Raw genomic sequence first — 24,010 nt, forward strand, 5'->3', positions numbered from 1 at the left:
AGATTTTAAATATAATTTCCTACATTTTCAAAAACTAAAAAGAAAAAAAAACGCAAAAATTTCCACATGTGGACCTGTATAGACCTCTGACATGGTTTCTCAGCAGGGTTGAGATCTTTAGCTCCAAAGCACAGTTCTCTACCACTGCAGCTAATGAAGTAACTAGTAGCAAGAGAAGGTTGTATTTGTGTATGTGGCCCTGCCACTAGAGGGGGATGGAGACACATACTTTGCCAGTAGTTTTCACAGCTATTTACTAGACAACACAGGAATGTTGAGACCAGGTGAAAATTTCCTTCCCCTCCTTGTTCCTATTTCCCCCCAGTCCCTGGCTCCTGTCATCTTAAGCTGCCCTTTGTTCATATACCCACTCTTGTATTTTCAGCACCCATTCACTCCTGCCCCTATGCCCACTCCCAGCTCCTGCTCCTAACCTTGATCCCCCACATGCTTCTATTTCCCCTTTCCCACTCTGCATCTCTTCATGCAATCCCCTCACCCCCATTACTTACCCCTCCGCATTTGAGTCAGACACTTTCCTCCTTTGCCTGCATGCTGGGCTCTGGCAGGGGGAGCATTGAAAACACAGGGCAGGCAGGCTCCCTGCTCTCATTTCTGGCACCTGGCACCACAGTTGCTCCCTAGCAGCCAGAAGCTGCAATCGCAGAGAAAGTCCTGCTTGGCCCTTGCAGCACTGTGAGTCTTCGGAGAATTTAGCTGCCAAACTCTGACAAGTCTCCACTGAGCATATGTAAAATGAGATTTTGTAGAGGCTTATAATTTACCAAATTTGGGAAGCTTTTCACAGAAGTGGCAAAAGGCACATTCCTGATATCAGGCCTACCTCTCCCCCTAGTCAAATTTTAAATCCCTACTCCAATACATGGAGGTGTAGAGATTGTCATGAAACAGATGTAAGCACTTTTTAAACATGGGAAAAACAATGTATTTTTCCTTAATCTGATAGTCAGACACGTCCGAACCATTTTAGCTGAACCTTTCTCTGAATATACCAGACACTCAGGATGGAAAATATCAGCTTGAACAGTTAAAGTTTGACAAAGTTATAAACAACTACCTAGCCAGCCTATAACCAGGCCCCCGGAGAGGAAGTCCTGAACAATCACCAGTCAAAGATCACTATTCTCACACAATTTAATTACAATTTAAAAAATATTTTAAAAAATATAATTAACAGAATAAACAAGACGAAAGCTGGACAATTTCAGGAACTAAGTTAGGTAGATCTGATATCAAAAGTGAAATTGGTAGCAAAAGTCAAGTTCCTTTTGTCAAGAGGAGGCTGGTCATTCTTTCCCCTTCAGTTAGGGCTGGAGCTCTTTTGCTGATCTGTTTCCTTTTTATTTGTTGCATACAGCAAGATGCATGAGTCTGTAGTAAGTTCTGTACAATCTTTCCTAGAATCAGAACTTTTATTTTTGAAACTACAGTAGCTGCTGATTCATTTAATTTCATTTAAGTCCTGGAAGTTTCTTTAAAGACAAGAGCTGATAGCAAGATACAGAGTGGTTTGAAAACTTTCTCTTCCAATGAAGTCAAGGGAAGAGATGGTAACAACTGACTGTTGTCGTCTTAAAGGAGATGAAACTCAAAGCAGTCTGAAGACTTAAGATAAAGTTCTGGTATGTATCCACACCACCAACTCTTTAGGGATTTGTTTTTTAATTTGATCCCGTAGAAAATGTCCTGCCACAATGTCAAGTATAACTTTGAAAATACACGTGACTAAGAGTTGCTATTTTAAATCGTATGAGCTCACATCTTAAAACTGTAATGTTATCTATGTTGGTTATTTAATTGTTCCTAAATATTTCAGAACATTACATAGCATAATATAATATCACTGCAAGTAGGGTTAGAAAAACTTTTGTCCTCAACCTTAAATACAGTGCAAGTGCTAGTCATGTTCTAATTATGCAGCTGTTGTAGTGACTCCACAATTTAGATTGCTTTGAGATTTGCATTTAAAGAAGCAATAAAATCTCCATGGTTCACCCTTTGAGGATTGAATTTAGTTTCCAAATCTGGCACTTGAAATGTCCTGGTTATTTCTGTAGTGAAATGCTCACTTTTTCAGAGAAAACATTTAAAAATGCTGCTTTTTAAAATGTTATCCTCTTTTCCTAATTTCTGTGTGTCCTCTAGCAAAATAATCAGAGTTCCCACCCACAGTAAACTGTCTCTCTATTTCACCCTCACATACACATAGTTTAAGAGAATATCTTATATATAGGTCTCTTGAGTAATTGCTTTAAACCATACAAAGATTAGCTGTCAGAACTCCTGAGATCTGTTACTTTCATATTCTGACACAGATTGCCTGCTTCCTCGATTCACCAGATGTGCTCTGCACGAACCCTGCAAACCTCAGAGCTGAGGCACTGGTTCAGCCCTTGGCAGCCCTGAGGATCGGCAGGTGTTGAACATGAGTGGTATACAATGGCTTGCCCCTCCCCACTACCACCACCACTTGCACTAAATAGAGCTCAATCAGACCTGGGAATTGGGACTGTTACAACAAAGTCCAGAATGACATTTTGTATTCATGGTATATGTCTTTTTAAAAAACCACTTAAAATGTTAAAAAAAAAATTTTTCACAGCTTGAAAATAACTGTAACGTCCTAACTCTCTTTTCAGCCTCAAACAGAACTGAAGTATTTTAGTTTCAAATTCAATTGAAGTGCAAAGTATTTGTAAGGGCACATGCTACAATTACTCCTTCGATCATGCTTCTGCTTAGCCTTACCTGGTATGAGATGATTTCTGTTAGCCTGGCAAACGGAGAACCAGCAATAACTGGTAAGTTTTGTGACATTTAAAGTGATACATTTAAAATGATACAAAGAAAATGAAACTCAAAACAGCCAGATAAAGTTCTGGTATGTAGCCACACTCCCAAGTCTTTAGGGATTAGTTTTGAATTTGATCCCATGCAGGTAGTGAGAGGCTGCAATCACTGCCATCTGCAGTTTTGTCTTGAGAAGAGGGGACTCTCATACATTAATTCCTCAGGCTGTCAATACATAGCCTCACAACATGACCTCTCTAGGATTGGGGTATCTTATGGAGGTGCTTGGGCCAAATCCCAAGTGATAGGCAGGCTCCCAGGCTGGAAAATGTCCTGCCACAATGTTAAGTATAACTTTGAAAATATGCGTGACTAAGAGTTGCTCTTTTAAATCGTATGAGCCCACATCTTAAAAATGTAATGTTATCTATGTTGGTTATTTAATTGTTCCTAAATATTTCAGAACATTACATAGCATAATATAATATCACTGCAAGTAGGGTTAGAAAAACCTTTTTCCTCAACCTTGAATACAGTGCAAGTGCTAGTCATGTTCTAATTATGCAGATGTTGGTAGTGACTCCACAATTTAGATTGCTTTGAGATTTGCATTTAAAGAAGTAATAAAATCTCCATGTTTCAGCTTTTTAGGATTGAATTTAGTTTCCAAATCTGGCACTAGAAATGTCCAGTTTATTTCTGTAGTGAAATGCTCACTTTTTCAGAGAAAACATTTTAAAATGCTGTGGTTGGATAGGATGTGGTTGCATAGGAAAGGCACACTGAAAGTGGCAGGGATCCTATGGGAAAAATAATATGTGATCATACAATTAAAGGTTGTATCACAATGCAGACGCACAATGGGTCTTAATATAGGCAACCTCATTTCTGCCATTTCCTAATTTCCCTTTTGGGTCCCAGGACAGAATAGGGCCCCTGTCCTCTTGCATGGGTTGTGGAGGATTGCAAAGGAGAATAGAAACTGAGAGAACTTGCAGCCAGAGGGAACAGGGGATAGACCGGAGAATCACACCATCACTGGTAAAAGGCAAGTCTACGTGATTGGGGACTCTTTACTGAGAAGAATAGATAGGCCTGTAACCAGAGCTGATCCACAGAACAGAAGGATGTGCTGTCTGGCGGGTGCTAAGATATGGGATGTGGACCTGAGGCTGAAGAGGATCCTAACGGGAGCGGGAAAGAATCCACTAATTGTCCTTCATGTGGGAACAAATGATATGGCTAGATTCTCGCTGGAATGTATCAAGGGAGACTATGCTAGGCTGGGGAAGACGCTTAAGGAAATTGAGGCTCAGGTGATCTTCAGTGGGATTCTCACTGTTCCTTGAGAAAAGCAACAAAGGTGTGACAAGATGTCTTTAAGATGTGTGGCCACTGGGAAGCATTCATAGACAGAAGACTGTTCTCTCGGGATGGACTTCACCTGAGTAGGGAGGGAAATAGACTTCTAGGATGGAGGCTGGCACAACTGATTAAGAGAGCTTTAAACTAGGAATTGGGGGGAGATGGTTGGGAGATGTCCAGGTAATCTCCATGCTGGATTTTAGCACTGAGAGGGAAGGAAATGAAGTAAGAAAGGATACAGCCGTGGGTAGGAGAATGGACATAAGGAGGAAGAGTAGTGTAGATACCAGTCTAATAGGTGATATTGGTGGTAGAATTTCTGGGCCTCATCAGGTAAGAATGTGAGCGAAGCCAAACAACAAAAATTAAGATGTTTGTACACCAATGCGAGGAGCCTAGGTAACAAAATGGAGGAACTAGAGCTACTGGTGCAGGAAGTGAAACCAGATATTATAGTGTGACGGAGCGATTCTGGCGGGACCCAACTGAGAGTGCCAAATCAGGACCAATTGCTCAAACAGGGCAGTCACAGCCCTAGGCTGGGGTTTTTCCACCTCTAAGGCAAACCAAACCAGCCAGACAAAAAGGACTTTGGTCTCACCCCACTGGCTAACCACAAGTCACACAAGCAATTTCCTTAGACACTCCAGTCTCCCAGCATCACCACCAGTGCACTCGTCCTGGGGATGAATGGTTATGAAAACCAACACCCCAATAAAAGAAAACGGTTCCCTCGATCCCAAAGGACCAAGCCCCAGACCCAGGTCAATATACACATCAGATCTTACCCACAAATCACGCTGTTGCCAATCCTTTAGAATCTAAAATCTAAAGGTTTATTTACAAAGGGAAAAAGGTAGAGATGAGAGGTAGAATTGGTTAAATGGAATCAATTACATACAGTAATGGCAAAGTTCTTAGTTCAGGCTTGCAGCAGTGATGGAGTAAACTGCAGGTTCAAATTAAGTCTCTGGAGAACATCCCCCACTGGGATGGGTCGTTCAGTCCCTTGTGTAAAGCTTCAGTTTGTAGCAAAGTCCCTCCAGAGGTCAGAAGCAGGATTGAAGACCAGATGGAGATGAGGCATTAGCCTTATATAGACTTTTCCAGGTGTAAGAATCCCTTTGTCTTCACTGTGGAAAATTACAGCAAAATGGAGCCTGGAGTCACATGGGCCGGTCCCTGCATACTTTGCTGAGTCACAAGGCGTGTCTGCCTTCTCTCCATGGGTCAATTGTGTAGCCGATGGCCCTTAATGGGCCATCAAGCCAGCTAGGCAGGGCTAACACCAGCTTGTCTGGGATCTTTCCCAGAAGCAGAGCATAATACAAAATACAGACAGTACAGAGCCAATACTTATAACTTCAACTACAAAATGACACACAGACATACAGACAGCATAATCATAACCAGCAACCCAGAACCTGGTCTTAGACACCTTATATGACCCCCTTCACTTAAGATTTGGTGCCACCACAGGACCTTGGTTGCAACCCATGTTCTATATGGTCCCCATTTATATCAATAACGTCACATATAGGTATAACAGAAATATGATGGAATAGTAGTCATGACTGGAGTACAGGTATTGAAGGGTATGTGCTGTTTAGGAAAGACAGAAATAAAGGCAAAGGTGGTGGAGTAGCATTGTATTTCAATCATGAGGTAGACTGTACAGAAATAAGAAGGGATGGAATGAATAAGACAGAGTCTGTCTGGGCACAAATCACATTGGGGAAGAAAGCTACTAGAGCCTCCCCTGGGATAGTGCTTGGGGTGTGCTATAGACCACCGGAATCTGATTTGGATATGGATAGAGACCTCTTTAATGTTTTTAATGAAGTAAATACTAATGGGAATTGTGTGTGATCATGGGAGAGTTTAACTTCCCAGATATAGACTGGAGGACAAGTGCTAGTAATAATAATAGGGATCAGATTTTCCTGGATGTGATAGCTGATGGATTCCTTCACCAAGTAGTTGCTGAACCAACAAGAGGGGATGCCATTTTAGATTTGGTTTTGGTGAGTAGTGAGGATTTCATAGAAGAAATGGTTGTAGGGGACTACCTTGGTTCGAGCGATCATGAGCTAAGTCAGTTTAAACAAAATGGAAGGATAAACAAAAATAGATCTGTGACTAGGGTTTTTTATTTCAAAAGGACTAACTTTAAAAAATTAAGGAAATTAGTTAGGGAAGTGGATTGGACTGAAGACTTTGTGGATCTAAAGGCGGCGGGGGCCTGGAATTACTTCAAGTCAAAGTTGCAGACTGCATCCCAAGAAAGGGGAAAAAATTCATAGGCAGGAATTGTAGACCAAGCTGGATGAGCAAGCATCTCAGAGAGGTGATTAAGAAAAAGCAGAAAGCCTACAAGGAGTGGAAGATGGGAAGAATTAGCAAGGAGAGCTACCTTCTTGAGGTCAGAACATATAGAGATAAAGAGAGAAAGGCCAAAAGCCATGTACAGTTGGACCTTGCAAAGGGAATTAAAACCAATAGTAAAAGGTTCTACAGCCATATAAATAAGAAGAAAACAAAGAAAGAAGAAGTGGGACCGCTAAACACTGAGGCTGGAGTGGAGGTTAAGGATAATCTAGGCATGGCCCAATATCTAAACAAATATTTGCCTCAGTCTTTAATGAGGCTAATGAGGAGGTTAGGGATAATGGTAGGATGACAAACAGGAATGAGGATATGGAGGTAGATATTACTACATCCGAGGTAGAAGCTTAATGGGACTAAATCGGAGGGCCCAAATAATCTTCATCCAAGAATATTAAAGGAACTGGCACATGAAATTGCAAGCCCATTAGTAAAAACTTTTAATGAATTAAGTTTAATGTAAACTCAGGGGTTGTACCGTATGACTGGAGAATTGCTAACATAGTTCCCATTTTTAAGAAAGGAAAAAAAAGTGATCCAGGTAACTACAGGCCTGTTAGTTTGACATCTGTAGTATGTAAGGTCTTGGGAAAAAATTTGAAGGAGAAAATAGTTAAGGACATTGAGGTAATTAGGACAAAATACAACATGGTTTTACAAAAGGTAAATCGTGCCAAACCAACCTGATCTCCTTCTTTGAGAAGGTAACAGATTTTTTAGACAAAGGAAATGCAGTGGGGATCAATATGAAAATTGAAAGGTGGATCAGGAACTGATTAAAGGGGAGACTACAATGGGTCGTACTGAAAGGTGAACTGTCAGGCCGAAGGGAGGTTACTAGTGGAGTTCCTCAGGGATCAGTTTTGGGACCAATCTTATTTAATCTTTTTATTACTGACCTTGGCACAAAAAGTGGGAATGTGCTAATAAAGTTTGCGGATGACACAAAGCTGGGAGGTATTGCTAACACAGAGAAGGACCGTGATATCATACAGGAAGATCTGAATGACCTTGTAAACTGGAGTAATAGTAATAGGATGAAATTTAATAGTGAAAAGTGCAAGGTCATGCATTTAGGGATTAATAACAAAAATTTTTGTTTAAGATGGTGATGCATCAGTTGGAAGTAACATAGGAGGAGAAGGACCTTGGAGTATTGGTTGATCATAGGATGACTATGAGTCGCCAGTGTGATATGGCTGTGAAAAAAGCTAATGCAGTCTTGGGATGCATCAGGCGAGGTATTTCCAGTAGAGAGAAGGAGGTGTTAGTACCATTATACAAGGCACTGGGGAGATCTCATCTGGAATACCGTGTGCAGTTCTGGTCTCCCATGTTTAAGAAGGAAGAATTCAAACTGTAACAGGTACAGAGAAGGGCTACTAGGATGTTCCGAGGAATGGAAAACTTCTCTTATGAAAGGAGACTCAAAAAGCTTGGCTTGTTTAGCCTAACCAAAAGAAGGCTGAGGGGAAATATGATTGCTCTTTATAAATATATCAGAGGAATAAATACCAGGGAGGGAGAGGAATTATTTAAGATCAGTACCAATGTGGACACAAGAACAAATAGGTGTAAACTGGCCATCAGGAAGTTTAGACTTGAAATTAGATGAAGGTTTCTAACCATCAGAGGAGTGAAGTTCTTGAACAGCCTTCCAAGGGGAGCAGTAGGGGCAAAAGACATATCTGGTTTCAAGACTAAGCTTGATAAGTTTATGGAGGGGATGGTATGATGAGATAGCCTAATTTTGGCAATTAATTGATCTTTGACCATTAGCAGTAAATATGCCCAATGGCCTGTAATGGTATGTTAGATGGGGTGCGATCTAAGTTACTACAGAGAATTCTTTCCTGGGTGTCTGGCTGGTGAGTCTTGCCCACATGCTTAAGGTTTAGCTGATCACCATATTTAGGGTTGAGAAGGAATTTTCCTCCAGGGCAGATTGGCAGAGGTTCTGTGGGGGTTTCGCTTTCCACTGCAATGTGGGGCATGGGTCACTAGCTGGAGGATTCTCTGCACCTTGAAGTCTTTAAATCATGATTTGAGGACTTCAGTAGCTCAGACGTAGGTTAGGGGTTTGATACAGGAGTGGGTGGGTGAGATTCTGTGGCCTGCGTTGTGCAGGAGGTCAGAGTAGACGATCAGAATGGTCCCTTCTGACCTTAAAGTCTATGATTCTATGTCCTGCAACTAAAAGGGGGCTGCCTGGAGAGGAATAGGCTCTGCCAGGTTAGAAATTTGCCCAAGACACACCATATGATGAGCAAGTCAACAATGTCCATACCAGATTGATCGCAGCCTGGGTTAACCCATCTCCCACCAGGGCGGACACACCAAGTATACTACTGGTGTAAACCCAACAAAGAGGATCCATGGAAGAGATAACATCACATAGCCATGTGGAATGTAAGGACATTGAGACAAATAGGGAAGTTGAAAGAACTTACATATGAAACGGAACAATACACCTGGCACCTTCTAGGAATTTCTGAGGTCAGATGGAAGAATTTTGGAGAGGTACTAACGGAAGAAGGCCATGTGCTCTATTACAGTGGAGAGGACAAACATGTCAACAGTGTAGGATTTCCTGTGCATAAAGATATCAAGAATTCAGTATTAGGATGCCACCCGATGTCCAGCAGGCTTATTTCCATCTGTCTAAAGGCAGTACTGTTTAATATCACAGTGGTACAAGTCTACACCCCTACAACAGACTATGATGATGAGCAAATTGAAGATTTTTACAATCAGCTCCAGGAGACCATCGATAAGGTACACAAGAAAGATATCCTGATTGTACAGGGATATTGGAATGCTAAAGTGGGTACTGACACACAGGCAGATTGGTGAGATTATTGTTGCCCTTTCTGTAATGTGGTAACCAATGAGAGAGGATTGAGACTTTTGGAGTTTGCCAGCTATAACAATCTGGGTCTTGCAAACATATTAGGAGCACATAAAGCAGCCAAATGATCAATGTGGCATGCACCTAATGGTCCACATCACAGCCAGATCGACTACATCATGGTGCAAAACCGATATCATTCTGGGATTAACAGAAGGAAAGCAAGGAGCTTCCCCAGTGCTGGTATTGGAAGTGATCACAACTTTGTGCTGCTAAACTTTTGGCTCTTGCTAAGGAAAATAATCAGGCCAAAGTTCACCAGAACCAAGTTTGACTTAGAAAGACTCAGAGACCAAAACATTCCAGAGTCATTCCAATCAATGATCAGCGGAAAATTTGCCCCACTGCTTGCTCTAGAGGAAGATGTAGAAACAATGACCAACAATTTCAATGCTGTAATGAATGAGGCAGCAATGGACATCCTTGGGAAACATTGTAAGAAGACAAAACCATGGGTCACAAATGAAATACTACAAATGTGTGACATTAGAAGAGAATTTAAGAGAGACAAGAGCAGCACTGCGGGAGTTGATAAATACATTGAGGGACTTGATTGGCAGAAAGATCAAGAAAGGAATGAAGGTGGCGAAGGAGATATGGATTGTAAAACAATGCTCTAAAATTGAAGAGTGTATCTATAATAAAAATAGCAAATGAGCCTTCCAGATTGTAAAAGATCTGACGAAGGAAAGATGGACCAAAATTAACGCAATTCAAGACAAAGAAGGAAACAGTCTTACAGAAGAAAGGGACATTATCAATAAGTCGACAAATTACTGCTCTGATTTATTCAACCACCAGAGAAATGGAGATCCTAGTGTCTTAGACAGCCCAGATTCAACAAAGGAGGATGACTTTCCAATACTATGTGAAGAAGCGGAGACAGCTGTGAAATCACTCAAGAACAGAAAGGCTACAGGTATTAACAACATCCCAGCCGAACTGATGAAATTCGGAGGAGAAATAGTAATAGATGTACTCACCAAGATCTGGAACAAGATATGGCAGACCAGTGAGTGGCCCTCCACATGCACACAGTCACTAATCATCACTCTGCCAGAGAAAGGCAACCTGCAATTGTGTCAGAATTACCGAACTATAAGCTTAATTAGCCATCCCAGCAAAGTGAAGTTCAAAGTTATATTGAACAGATTGAAGCCACAAGCAGAGAGTATCATCGCTGAAGAACAGGCTGGCTTTTGTGCTGGAAGAAGTACCAAAGAACATATTTTCATCCTTCATGTCCTGTGTGAGAAGTACTTACAACACCAGCAGGACATCTACCACATCTTTGTTGACTTCAAGAAGGCGTTTGACAGAGTATGGCACAAAGCTCTCTGGGCAACCATGAAGTACAATATTGGTTGTAAGCTTATTCTTGCCATTAAACAACTGTAGGCCAAGGCCAGCAGTGCAGTTCTTGTCAATGGCATAATAGGAGACCGATTTCACACCGCAGTTGGAATCTGGCAAGGCTGCCTTCTTTTGCCCACACTGTTCAACATCTACTTGGAGCGCATAATGACTGATGCCCTAGAAGATCACATATGCACAGTCAGAATTGGGGGTGATCAATCTCAAATCTTTGGTTTTGCTGGTGACATTGATGGCCTGGCAGGCAGCAAAGATGAACTTGCCAACTTGTGAAACGATTGGATGAAACCTCTGCAAAATATGGCATGGAAATCAGTGCAGAGAAAACCAAACTGATGACAAACAAATGTGATGGGATCAGCTCACATATCACTGTCAGTGGACAAGAGCTGGAGACAGTGACACAGTTCAAGTATTTGGGGGCAATCATCACTGATGAAGGACCCAAGGCAAAAATTCTGGCAAGAACTGCGCAAACAACAGCAGCAGTGGCAAAGCTAAAGCCAGTTTGGAGGAATAAGAACATCTTCCTGGAATCCAAACTGAAACTGCTGCATGCATTGGTCATCTCCATTTTTCTGTATGCGTGTGAGACATGGACCCTTACGTCAGAACTTGACTGGAAAATACAGGTAGTAGAGATGAGATACTTCTGTAAAATCCTGGGCTTCTCCTACTTCAACCATGTCGCTAATGAAGAGGTCTGCAACATCATCATCCAGTGTGCTGGGTGGGTCTTACAAAGCCCTCCTGATGACTGTGAAAAAGCATAAACTGAAGTGGTTTGGCCATGTAACAAGATCATCTGGCCTATCCAAGATCATCCTCCAAGGGACAGTACAGGAGAAGAGAAGAAGAGGTAGACAGAAGAAGAGATGGATTGACAACATAAAAGAATGGACAGGAATGGACTTCGCAGAGACTCAAGCACTGACACACAATCATCGGGGTGGAGACAATTGGTTGATTGCACATCAATGATGGTGCCCCAACAACCAATGTGGTTATGGGAGTGACGATGATGATGATGAATTTTGGACTGCTTTTCCTTGTATCATTAATAATGGTCTTTTAGTGTAGGTTTTTGTCTGTCATTAATATTGGTGGGGCTTATAACATTGCCTATTATTAAAATTGCTCCCGGCACATCCAGTTCCAAGTTCCTCTACCAACAGCTCCAAGAGCTAGTCTTCTTGCTCAGGAATCCCAGTCACCCCTCAACCCTAACTTCCAGTCCCAATTTTCCTCTCCCCACCATGAGCCTTTAATCTGAATCTGCTGCCCCCTTACAAGATCCTTGTCCAAATCTATTCTGCCCTGCCACCTCCCACTCACAGGTTTGTCTCTCATACAGGGGCATAGCCCTGGGTGGGCCTGAGTGGCTGCGGCCCACACACTTAGCATCCAGGCCCTCCCAAATTGGGGCTGTAGCCCTCCGAATTTACAGGCTGGGACTCCCAACTCTGGCTCAGTGTCTTTCAGCCTGGCCACGTCTCCATCCTGCCGGCACTGTGCTCTGCTGCCCTGGTCTCTGGCCCCAGCACTAGCCCCACAGGGGTTGCGCCTCATGGGGGCAGGTCTAGGTGGGGCCATCATTGAGCACTGGGGCCAGAGACCAGGGCAGCAGCGCATGGCACAGGCAGGAGAGGCACAAGGCTGGGCTGACAGACACTGACACGGCTTTGGGAGAGGTGGCCAGAGCTCAAGCCCCAGTGGTACCTCCATCTACCCCATAGGTGCTCCCCACAACCTGTCTGCCCCAGGTGCCTGCTGAGCGGTAAGTGGGGGTGGGGGGAAGTTGGCCCCATCCTTCCTTCCTCCCTCACGCCATTCCCCAGGGCACCTGCACCCCCCCGATCCTTCCTGACTCACCCCTCACCAGGGCCTTCATCCCTCCTGTCCCCCTCCCCTCATCCCCCGTCATTGCCTGCCCACCCAGCTTTCCTGTCCTAGCTACACCACTGCTCTCATCCCATCTGAATTTGAATCAGGCAGCTTCCTCCTCCAGGCTGCTTGGGCCCAGCAGATGGGGCATTGAGAGCACAGGAGAGACAAGCTCTCTGCTCTCAGTTTTAGTGCCCAGACCTTGCACAGCTTGCAGTAGTCTAGAGCTGCAATTGCACAGGGCTGGAGCTTGCTCAGTGTGGAAAGAATCTTGGGGGACTTTAGCTGCTAAAATCTAAGAACTCTCAACTGAACCTGTGCAAACTGCAGTTTTTGAAAAGGCTTATAAATTGGCCAAATTTGGGTGGATTTTCATGAGGACAGCAAAAGGAATATCTGACACAAAGGCCATCCCGCCTGCCAAATGTCAGGTCCCTGCTCCAAAGCATCGGCTCTCTATAGTATTTCAAATAAAAGGTCTCAATATTTTTTTAAGCAGGTCAAACAATGAATTCTTTGCTAGCTTTGTTCTCAGAAATGGCACAACACTTCAGCTTAGGCAAAACATTGGACATGAACAATTTTAACACAAACAGTTAAAGTCTGGTAAAATTAGAAGCTACTGAAAACAGGGTCTTCGAAATAAGAAGTGTTGGGCAACCTCAAGAATGGGCTGTGCCATCAGCCCCACCTATAATATATTAATTATCATTCATCTTACTGTATTTACAGCTTCTATTATGGCACCCAGTGAGCTGCACATTGTTAAAGCATGACTTTGGAGTTATTCTCTCCTGGAACAGTAACATTACGGAAGAAACTAAGACATATTATGTGAAGTATGTTTTGATTTATAAGTTCGATACAGCTAAGGAAATAACAGTAAGTCACAACACACTTTACACATAGTTTTGGTAAAATAAGATAATGCCTTATTTCATGTCTGGTAATTTGCAGAGCTTTCCTTTAATAATAATAATATTAATTGGCTATTGCATGGAACTCTTCATTATAATGCAGTTCTATGTTTTCTTCTTCCAGGAAAGACTTCAAGAAAAGGAAAAGATGATAAGACTTGGGTTACACTCTGGTTTCCATGCTAAAGTTAAAACACAGCTTCTTTCAAAAGAATCAGACGACATTATAAAGGAGAGTAACTGGACCGAATTTACTTACAAGGCACCGCCAGGTCAGCTAGTTTTCTGCATAGTGTTAGGATATTAAAAGTGTCTGATAAAAAAGGTAGAGATGCACCAGTGCTGAAATCCTTACTAATAGCTCTTTCTTGTGCTGGCTATTTTTTTGGTATGCATTTCGGTAAAACACTAAGGGAGGATAATGATAGAGGTCTAAAAAATCATGACTGGTGTAAATAAGGAAGTGTTATTCACTCCTTCACATATCACAAGAACCAGCAGTCACCCAATTCAATGAATAGGCAGCAGGTTTAAAATAAACAAAGGAAGCACTTCTTCACACGACGCACAGTCAGCCTGTGGAATTCGTTGCCAGGGATGTTGTGAAGGCCAAAAATATAACTGGGTCAATAAAAAAAATTTAGATAAGTTCATAGAGGATAGGTCCATCAATGGCTAATAGCCAAGATAGTCAGGGACACAACCCCATGCTATAGGCATAATGGGAGAGATGGGTGGAAGCATGCTACAATTACAAAATTACCACCTCTATTCTATTGACTCAGACACAGAAACACCCCACAATCCTCTTGGATTTCCCTAGCAACTGAATGGATTATGGAAATCCCATAGCACATGGTTCCTGGGAAATCCCAGGAGGGCTCCGTAAACTACTAGAATAGGAATTATTGAGTGTTTCTGCAAAGGTCTCAAAAGGGACCTCAGGCAATAGGAATAGAAATGTTCCCAATGCCCTATAACGCAAAGGCAGACACATCCTTTAACTCAATTCTAGAAACTTGGATTCCTCTCTCCCTCTCTGTCTTTCTCCTGGATTTGTACTGGCACCAATCACTTCAAGAATCAATGTAAAACAAGCAACATGCTAATATTCTTCTCTTTTCTTTCTTTGTTTTTTGGTTGCAGTATATATCCAAAATTTCTCATGCGTCATATATAACATTTCCAATTTAAATTGTACCTGGGACATTAAAACAGAAGCTCCTGAGGATGCTCAGTATTTTCTTTCCTACAGGTAAGGATCCTGTTAAAACAAGAACAAAATATTATTAAAAAATCATCTGAGTTTTACATTACTTCTATTTTCTTCCTACAGGCACAGTAGAGAAGAGTTTCAATGCCAACTATATTTAACAAATGCAAAGAACAAAAACATTGGATGTCACATGAAAGAAGTATATTTTAATCACGCTAATAAAATCAGATTTAATATAACTGTAAAGGAACTAAGCAACAGTTCAGAAAACCATTCTTATTACAAAAAATGTATACCGCAAAGACTAGGTAGGTGTTTTCATTATTGCCTAGCATTGTGAAATGTTCAATTGCTCGTGATTTCCTGAGGAGAGAGGGTGGGGGTGGGGGGAGCATGACTCACTACATTCAAAGGGGTATATTCTGCTTTTAGAATGCATTTACATTTGTGGACATTTGACATAAAGATCAAAAATCAAAGAATCTCTTATATAAATCACTTTTTCATTAAGGCTGTTCGAAATATGGTAATGATTGTTTTGTGAAAAAAATGCAGATGTTTCAAAATCATTTCTGTCCTACACAATTTGAAAAGTAAAGATTTTTAGTTTAGAACATTTTATGAACATTTTCATAGAACATTTTTGTTTTTGAAGTTTTCATTTCTCCTAATTTCTTCCCCTATCCCCGCGTTCCCCCCATTTTAATCCTCTTTATTTCTTTTCTCCCTTTTTTGCCACCACAAAAGGGGAAATAAAAACAAAAACTAAAAACCAAATCCACAAAATTTTCATGTTGGGGTTTAAATAAAAAAGGAAGATTTTAAACTATACTTATTGGCAATACTCATTTTTTAAAAATTAATTTTCATTGAAACCTTTTGATGCAAAATGTTTCAGTTGAAGAGTTTCAGTGAGTGCTATTTGTAACTCTGTTGATAATTATGGCTGATCCAATACGTTTTTTATTAATTTACTTCAATGAATTAAACCTGGGGAAGAGGAGGGAAAGTTTCCCATAAAAGGTCTGAGTAGTTTCCTGGTTGGTTCTAGTTCACATCTCAGTTACAATAAATACATAGCCACTTTTTACATTATGAACCTAACGGGTTGTATTCAAACCTCAGTTACACTGCCATAAATCTGGAATAACTCTAGATGATCTGATGGTCCCTCTAGAGGCCTTAAACTCTATGAATTTATGAACTCAATTGATAACCGAGCAACAGAATTATTGGTACAGGCACTCCAGATTTACACCACTGTAACTTATTTCAGAAGATGGCCCACCATGTTTACTCTCATCTACACTCTGACCCAGATTCTGAATTCATTTACACTGATTTACATCACTGGGATTTACTGGCATCACCTCAGATTTACGCTGTAACTGAGATCATTACATGGACCTTTGAACTTATTTCTGGTGTGAATTGTTTGTTCAGACCCTAGGAAAACTTGTGCAGCAATACATTTTAGTTTAGCTTTAAGCTACACTAGACTATTGTGATTACCTAACCAAAGGTGAAACAGCATACTTTACTTTGACTGAAACTGCCAAACAGAAGCTGCAGTCTGCCAGTATACTGCATTCCATTCACATGCCTGCTTGCTGAAAGAACATGAAATATTCTGTTTTGTTTATTGTCAGAGAAACTGAACCCTCCAATCAATGTGTCTATATCACTTGAAAACAGAAGGATTAAAATTAACTGGAAACCACCACCTACTATTGGTTCAGCAAAAAAAAATTGCTTTACATACCAAGTGAAAATTACAGATCTAGAGGTAATATACGGTAATCTTTCTTAACCAATATAACCTCAGCTCTATACCAACTAATTCCCTGCTCAGGTTAAACAGAATCAGGTCTTGGTTGAACTTCTGAGAAATCCCAAGCCCTGCAGCAAATGACCTAGCATTTACCATTCTTTCTTCTCAGTGGAGCTGGTCAAAAAGTGAAAACCTATTTTCATGAAGATGTAGAAAGTTTTCTTCATTTTGAAAGGAACCAGGTTTTCATTTGTTTTGTTTTCTTTTTTACTGAAAGCACTATAAAATGATTACTGATATTTTTCAGTTACTAAACAGCAGATTTTTTGGTAAAAGAAAAATCTTGATAACCATCTCAATATTTTCAATTTTAAAAATATAGGCATTCATTATTTTGTGAAAAATGAAAAAAAAAATCAACAACACTGACAAATTTCCATGAGAAATGTTGATTGAAACGACCAGTTTGAATCTTTGTGCAATTCTACTTCTGAGTCATTGCTGATCAAAACTTCCTTAGCAAAGACTGGGGTGTTAGAGAGGCTGTCTTTGAGATGAGGTATTAAAATGAAGACTCACTTGTCATTTAAGAGCTTGTGATATGTTTTGCAAGAGGATGGGTATGTCCTGGTCAAATTAAAGATTTGCTATTTTACTATACTCCTTTCCTAAATTTCTTCTACAGTTTCAGTATCTCTGAAACTGGTGAATAGAAGTAACTGATCTCCATAGGCCTTGGCATAGGCATTTTGAGTGCTTGAGTGTATGGGGGTGTTATATGCATGCAAATATTGTCATCATTGCAATATTTAGTTGAAATTGTGAAAAAGTACATATTCTAAGCTCTAGGCCTTATGCATATGTTCCCTTAAAAATGCCTGCTAAATGTGTTTTTTGTAGTTCTTGCTACAGTTTTAAATTCATTTATACATATAGATAAGCAGGGGCGGCTCTAGGCACCAGCAAAGCAAGCAGCTGCTTGGGGCAGCCCATTTTCAGAGGCTGCAGCCAGCAGGGATCCAGCCTGGAAGCTGAGAACCAACAGGGGGCCCTGGGAGCTGTAGTTCCTTGGTTAGCTCCCTGCCTATAGAGCCAGCCATGGAGCAGGGAAAGAACTACATTTCCCAGCATTCCCTTGGCTGCTATGAACAGGATGAACAGTATGGTAGCTGAAACCTCATGCTGCAGCTTGCTGTGAATGGAGAGCTCACTGCTAGAGCGGGGTGGCACTATGAGTGGGGAACAAGTGTGCCCATGGAGTAGGTGGCTTTGGCCCAGATATCCCCTTCAGAAGACATCCCCAGACTGGATTAGGGATACTAGTGTGACCTCACCTTGCAGCCGCCAAAGAAGAAATTGGGTAGACTAAATGGACAGTGCCCCTCTCTCTCTGAAGCCTAGCAAGGGAGGTATGTGGATCCCACTAGCATTTAAAATGAAAAGTAAGGGAGGGGAGGCTCTACTGGACCTGGGCAGCTTTAGATAACAGTACCAGGCATGTAGGAGGATTTCCACTTCTGAGCCATGGAAGCAGAAATTGACTTTTCCTTTCCAGATTTAGCTAATATTCAGAAAGGGAATCTAGCACCTGCCTTCCAGATTTGAACACCCTCAAAATTCAGGAGTGCTCAAGCTCAATTTGGGCAGCTGTTACTTCATTCCCCCAAATCAAATATACTGATCCCACTGTAACTTGCTGTAGAAAAAGTAGGATAAAATTGAGCAAGAAATGCGTTCCAGTGGTTTTTAGGACTGGAATTGCTATTTTCAACAGCCATTGCCTTTTTTTTTTTTTTTAGTTTTATTTGTTTAAAAGGAAGCCAGTGATATTGCATTGGCAAATTCCCCATAGAAAAAGAGTGGAACAAAAGAATAATAAAGGCACCTCAACTTTTCCTCATTTATTGAGGACAGTCTTATAATATGCATCTAGATATCTTCCAATCACACAAGCTGAAAATTGTTCCACTTTACTGCAGTTATGTAACCATATGGGAACGAATCCTGTCTGTGTTTTGTGCACATCCAAAATTCCTGCCGAATGACCCACTCTGGGAGCAAGTTACCAGTGACTCAGGGCTGGGGCAGAAGGAGGGTGCAGGTGGCGGCGGGGAGAGCCTGGGGCTGGGGCAGCAGGGGGTTCGGGTGGAGGGGGCAGAGCCCAGGGCTGGAGCGGCAGGGGGTGTGTGGGTGGGGGGGCACTGGTGGGAGGGGAGGGGGGAGCCCAGAGCTGGGGCAGTATGGGGTGTGTTGGGGAGAGCCCAGGGCTGGGATGGCAGGGGGTGTGGGTTGGGGGAGGCCTAGGGCTGGGGCAGCAGAGGGGTGTGGGGGGAGCACGGGGCTGGGGTGGGGGCAGCCAAAATTTTTTTTGCTTGGGGCGGCAAAAGACCTAGAGCCGGCCCTGTAGATAAGCTTTGAAACAAAAGACACTGGAAGCTAAAAACAGAGAAAGGCCTCCACAATTCATGCTTGCAAAGCTAAGTGTAGACAGAACTCCAGGTGCACAGGAAGCAAGTTGTGGGAATTCTGAATTTTGTCTGTGCTCAGAATAGAGAGAGTGCCCTTCACTGAGCTACTGGTGAGCTGGGTCCAATCTAAGCTAAAACCTAGGACTACAATAACATTGGAAAACTCTGGACAATGGACTGGAGTATTTTTGAACCCCAAGAAGGAAACATCCCTACTCAGAAAAGCACTTAAAGATGTGTTTAGGTGCTTTCTTGAACCAGGGCCTTAAAGCACAATGTTGCATTTTAACAGGAAATTAGTTGAACATAAAAATTTCAACATGAATTTAATTAAGACTTGCCAACTTTCCATCAGATATTTTCTTCCCCTCAAAATAAAAATGTATTGGAAAAATAAACTAAATATGTAGTTCACTCTCAAAATATAGATTTAGGCTCCAGTCCTGCAAAGATTTACCAGTGCACTTAATGTTACACACATTGAACTCAATGGCAGTATTCACCTGCATAAAATACATATGTAGGTCTTTGCAGGACTGAGATCATAACCGGTGTATTTCAAATGCCATAATATATATGTGATAGCAAAAATCCTACAATAAAACATCCAGTCTTGGTTTTTTATGAGTGCTGTGAAGATCTGAAAAAAACTGCCCTGTATAGCTCAAGCATCTAAATTAGTTTTACTAATGAATACAGTGTAATATTAAAATGTTGTAATATTTACTTCAGAGAGGGACCTCACCTGCCTTAGTTTTTTTTAAACATCTGACACTATAAAATGTAAATGTAAGCAGCTGAGCTGAAAAGTTATGTTCAATTTATATGGACAGCTAAATTGTAGGGCTGTCAATTAATGTCAGTTAACTCAAAAAAATTAATCACGATTATTAATCGCACTTATAACAATAGAATACCAATTGAAATTTATTAAATATTTTGGATGTTTTTCTACATTTTCAATATTGATTTCAATTACAACACCGATTACACAGTGCACGGTGCTCACTTTATATTGTTATTTTTTATTACAAATATATGCACTGTAAAAATGATAAAAAAAAAGAAATAGTATTTTTCAATTCATCCCATACAAGTACTGAAATGCAATCCCTTTATCGTGAAAGTGTAACTTACAAATGCAGATTTTTTTGGTTATATTACTGCACTCAAAAACAAAACAGCGTAAAACTTTAGAGCCTACAAGTCCACTCAGTTCTACTTCTTATTCTGCCAATCGCTAAGACAAACAAGTTTGTTTACATTGACAGGAGATACTGCTGCCTGCTTCTTATTTACAATGTCACCTGAAAATGAGAACAGGTGTTCGCATGGCACTTTTGTAGGCGGTGTTGAAAGATATTTATATGCCAGATAAGCTAAACATTCGTATGCCCCTTCATGCTTCAGCCACCATTCCAGAGGACACGCTTCCATGCTTATGATGCTTGTTAAAAAAATAATGCGTCAATTAAATTTATAACTGTACCCCTTGGGGGGAGAATTGTATGTCTCCTGCTCTGTTTTACCTGCATTCTGCATATATTTCATGTTATAGCAGTCTCAGATGATGACCCAGCACATGTTTGTTTTAAGGACACTTTCACAGTAGATTTGACAAAACACAAAGAAGGTACCAATGTGAGATTTCTAAAAATAACTACAGCACCCAACCCAAGGTTTAAGAATCTCAAGTGCCATCCAAAATCTGAGAGGAACAAGGTGTGGAGCATGCTTTTAGAAATCTTAAAAGAGCAACACTCAGATGCAGAAACTACAGAACCCAAATGACAAAAAAAGTAAATCAACCTTGTGCTGGTGGCATCTGACTCAGATAATGAAAATGAACATGCATCAGTCCACACTGCTTTGGATCGTTATCAAGCAGAACCCATCATCAGCATGGAAGCATGTCCTCTGGAACGGTGGTTGAAGCATGAAGGGACATGAGCAGTGATGAGCTGCCAAAATCTTAACAACCGGTTCCCTATAAAAAGTTCTGATTTAAGGGGGGGAGCGGGGGAGGGGCCGGGGCAGGCAGAGACATACTCATGGGGCCGGGGGCCCCTGCAGGGCCTGGGGCAAATTGCCCCACTTGCCCCCCCCCGGTAGCCCTAGAGCTTGCAGCCCCCTCCCTCCTTACCTTGTCGGCAGCTCAAAGCAGCAGGACGACTCCGGAGCTCAGCTGAGCTGCCCAGCTGATGCCGGTGGCTGGCCATGCTGCAGCTGGAGGGAAGCCGGGGAAGGGCTGGGGGAGCCTCAGCCTCCCCAGCTGGTAATCCTGTGAGCAACAGGAAGGTCCCGGCCCGCGGACCGGAGTTCTTTGCCCACCTCCTGGCCCTTTAACAACCGGTTCTCCACGGAGGTCTAATTTTAGCAACCGGTTCTTGGGAACCTGTGGGAACTGGCTCCAGCTCACCACTGGACATGAGAATCTTTAGCTCATCTGGCACATAAATATCTTGCAATGCCAGCTACAACAGTGCCACGCGAACGCCTGTCTCACTTTCAGGTGACAAGAAGCAGGCAGCAGTATCTCCTGCAAATTGTAACCAATCTTGTTTGTCTGAGTGATTGGCTGACCAAGAAGTAGGACTGACTGGACTTGTAGGATCTAAAATTTTACACTGTTTTGTTTTTGAATGCAGTTTTTTGTACATAATTCTACATTTGTAAGTTCAAATTTCATGATAAAGAGATTGCACTCCAGTACTTGTATGAGGTGAATTGAATTTTTTTGTTTTTTACAGTGCAAATATTTGTAATAAAAATAAACATAAAGTGAGCACTGTACACTTTGTATTCTATGTTGTAATTGAAATCAATAGATTTGAAAATGTAGAAAACATCCACAAATATTTAAATAAATAGTGTTCTATTATTGTTTAACAGTGCAATTAATCGTGATTCATTTTTTTAATCGCTTGACAGCCCTATTAAATTGTTATAGGCCCATTCTTTGAAAATCACAATATAAAGTGGAAGTGTGCTAGTTGGATATTGTTGCCTTTATAACCCACATGAACTATTAGAACTGTACTTTTTCCTCTTCAAAAAAAACCACGTGCATTGCTCAGCATTTTCAAATTCGGTGCAATAGTTAGGTTTTAGCCAAGTCTGTATTTAGATACTTACACACAAAGTACACTGAGTGTGTGAGGTGCTGAGCACCTGTAGCCTTTGCTGAAGTCAACATGTGACTAGCTCTGTGCATAAGGAGGGCTCACATGAAACACATTGTCAGGATCGAATCTAAGTATTATTACAACAAAGAATAAAGCCTGGAGGTGGGGCAGAGAAGGATGAAGGTTATATCAGTGAAAGGTTGTTAAACAGGCTAAGTTTGGTATTTTAGAGGAAGATTTGTCAAAGCCCAAAGGACAGTTAGGTGCTTAACTTCCATTTGAAGTCAGTGGGAGTTGGTCATCTAACTGCCATGCATGCCTTTGAACACCCCCACCCCCGGAGATTTTTTAGCATATTAGCCTTTTGTGGCATTTCTGGAGCGAAGGCTGAGATGGAGGACAGGAAGGATTTGCAGGAGGAGAGTAAAGTCACATGGTGCATAGGGTCACAACTATGCTGTGCACCATGCTGAGAAGACAGCATGCTAAATCTTTTTAAAGGTGTAGTGTAGCTAGCACCTCACATGCTTCCCCAACACCACTGGAGTCATTCTGCCTTTCAAAATGATAATGATTCCAGACCTCATTGCTTATGTTATCACAACCTCCCTGCACAGCTCTCTGCCTCTTAGTTTATTCCTTCCACTATTGCTTCTCCTTGTCAGTAACAGTCCCCTCCCCTCCTTTTTTCTATGCCTCTTGTAAAGCATGTATTGTTGCACATGTATGATAGTTGGCCTGAATTTTCATAAATAACTAATTATTTTAGGTACCTCAATTTTTCAGTGTCCCAACTTGAGAGATACTAAATGGGCCCTGACTTTCACAAATGCTGAACAGCCACTCTGAGGTCTCTTTTAAGGTTAGTTACCCCAAAATTGTGGCACCCAGAATTGCTAGTTATTTTTGAAAATGTAGGCTATTTCTTTAGGGAAACAAATACAAATCTGTGACAAAACCAAGCCAAAACAAACAGAACCCTAAACAAACAAAACCAAACACTAATAAAAACAAATGAGCTTGGCCTTAATATGTTTTTCAGGGCCATGCTAATAGAAAATTAAAAAGGAGTCATTACTCTTTGTATATCAAAATTCTCCTATTCTGTAGCTTCTCATCTTATCAGCTCCCAGGCTTTGCTCTTTTGTTTTGGAATCTGGCTTTTCATATACCCCAGCTAGTAATCAGACTGTGATTTACTATAAACACTGTAACTAAAATATATCTATATTAGGTTTGAAAGAGAGACAATGATATTTGAGGTCTCTAGTATTATATGTTTCTGAGTTGTATTGCTAAATCACTGAAACAAAAACTCTGCTAGCCCATAGATGTTTCCGAAGAGGAATATGTGCATCCAATTCATGATCCAGCAAAACAATATGTTATTCAAGTCAGAGCAAAGAAAACAACATGTATAAGTAACAAGTTTTGGAGTGAATGGAGTGAACCAGTTTTTATTAATGATGGTAAGTTACTAGACTTCTATGACTTTTAATATATAAAGGGAAGAACTTTAGCTGCCAAAAGGGAATGCCACTATAGGAATAGTGGGCCACATCTTGGGGCCTGCCAGACTTCATGCAGTGCAGGTTGGGAGAAGGGGTGCAAAGATGGAGTGAAGTGCCCTAGTCATGGACCAGGACCATGTTGTGCTAGGCACAAACACAGGACAGAAACACAGTCCTTGCCCTCAAAGATCCCACTCCCCTGATCCTGGGGCCATTGTGTGCAGGGCTCTTCCTTTGGCTGGCTGCTAATTGTTCCAAGAGGGAAAACTTCGACT

The 24,010-nt window shown here is 41.4% G+C and overlaps 1 pseudogene; it reads left to right on the plus strand.

Annotated features, from left to right (window-relative positions):
• The first annotated feature begins 1,405 nt into the window (after nucleotides 1-1,405).
• Nucleotides 1,406-24,010, plus strand: part of LOC123363526 — a 32,685-nt pseudogene continuing 10,080 nt past the window's right edge.

The sequence above is a fragment of the Mauremys mutica genome, chromosome 1 (genome assembly GCF_020497125.1).
Source record: "Mauremys mutica isolate MM-2020 ecotype Southern chromosome 1, ASM2049712v1, whole genome shotgun sequence".
Lineage (NCBI taxonomy): Eukaryota > Metazoa > Chordata > Testudines > Geoemydidae > Mauremys > Mauremys mutica.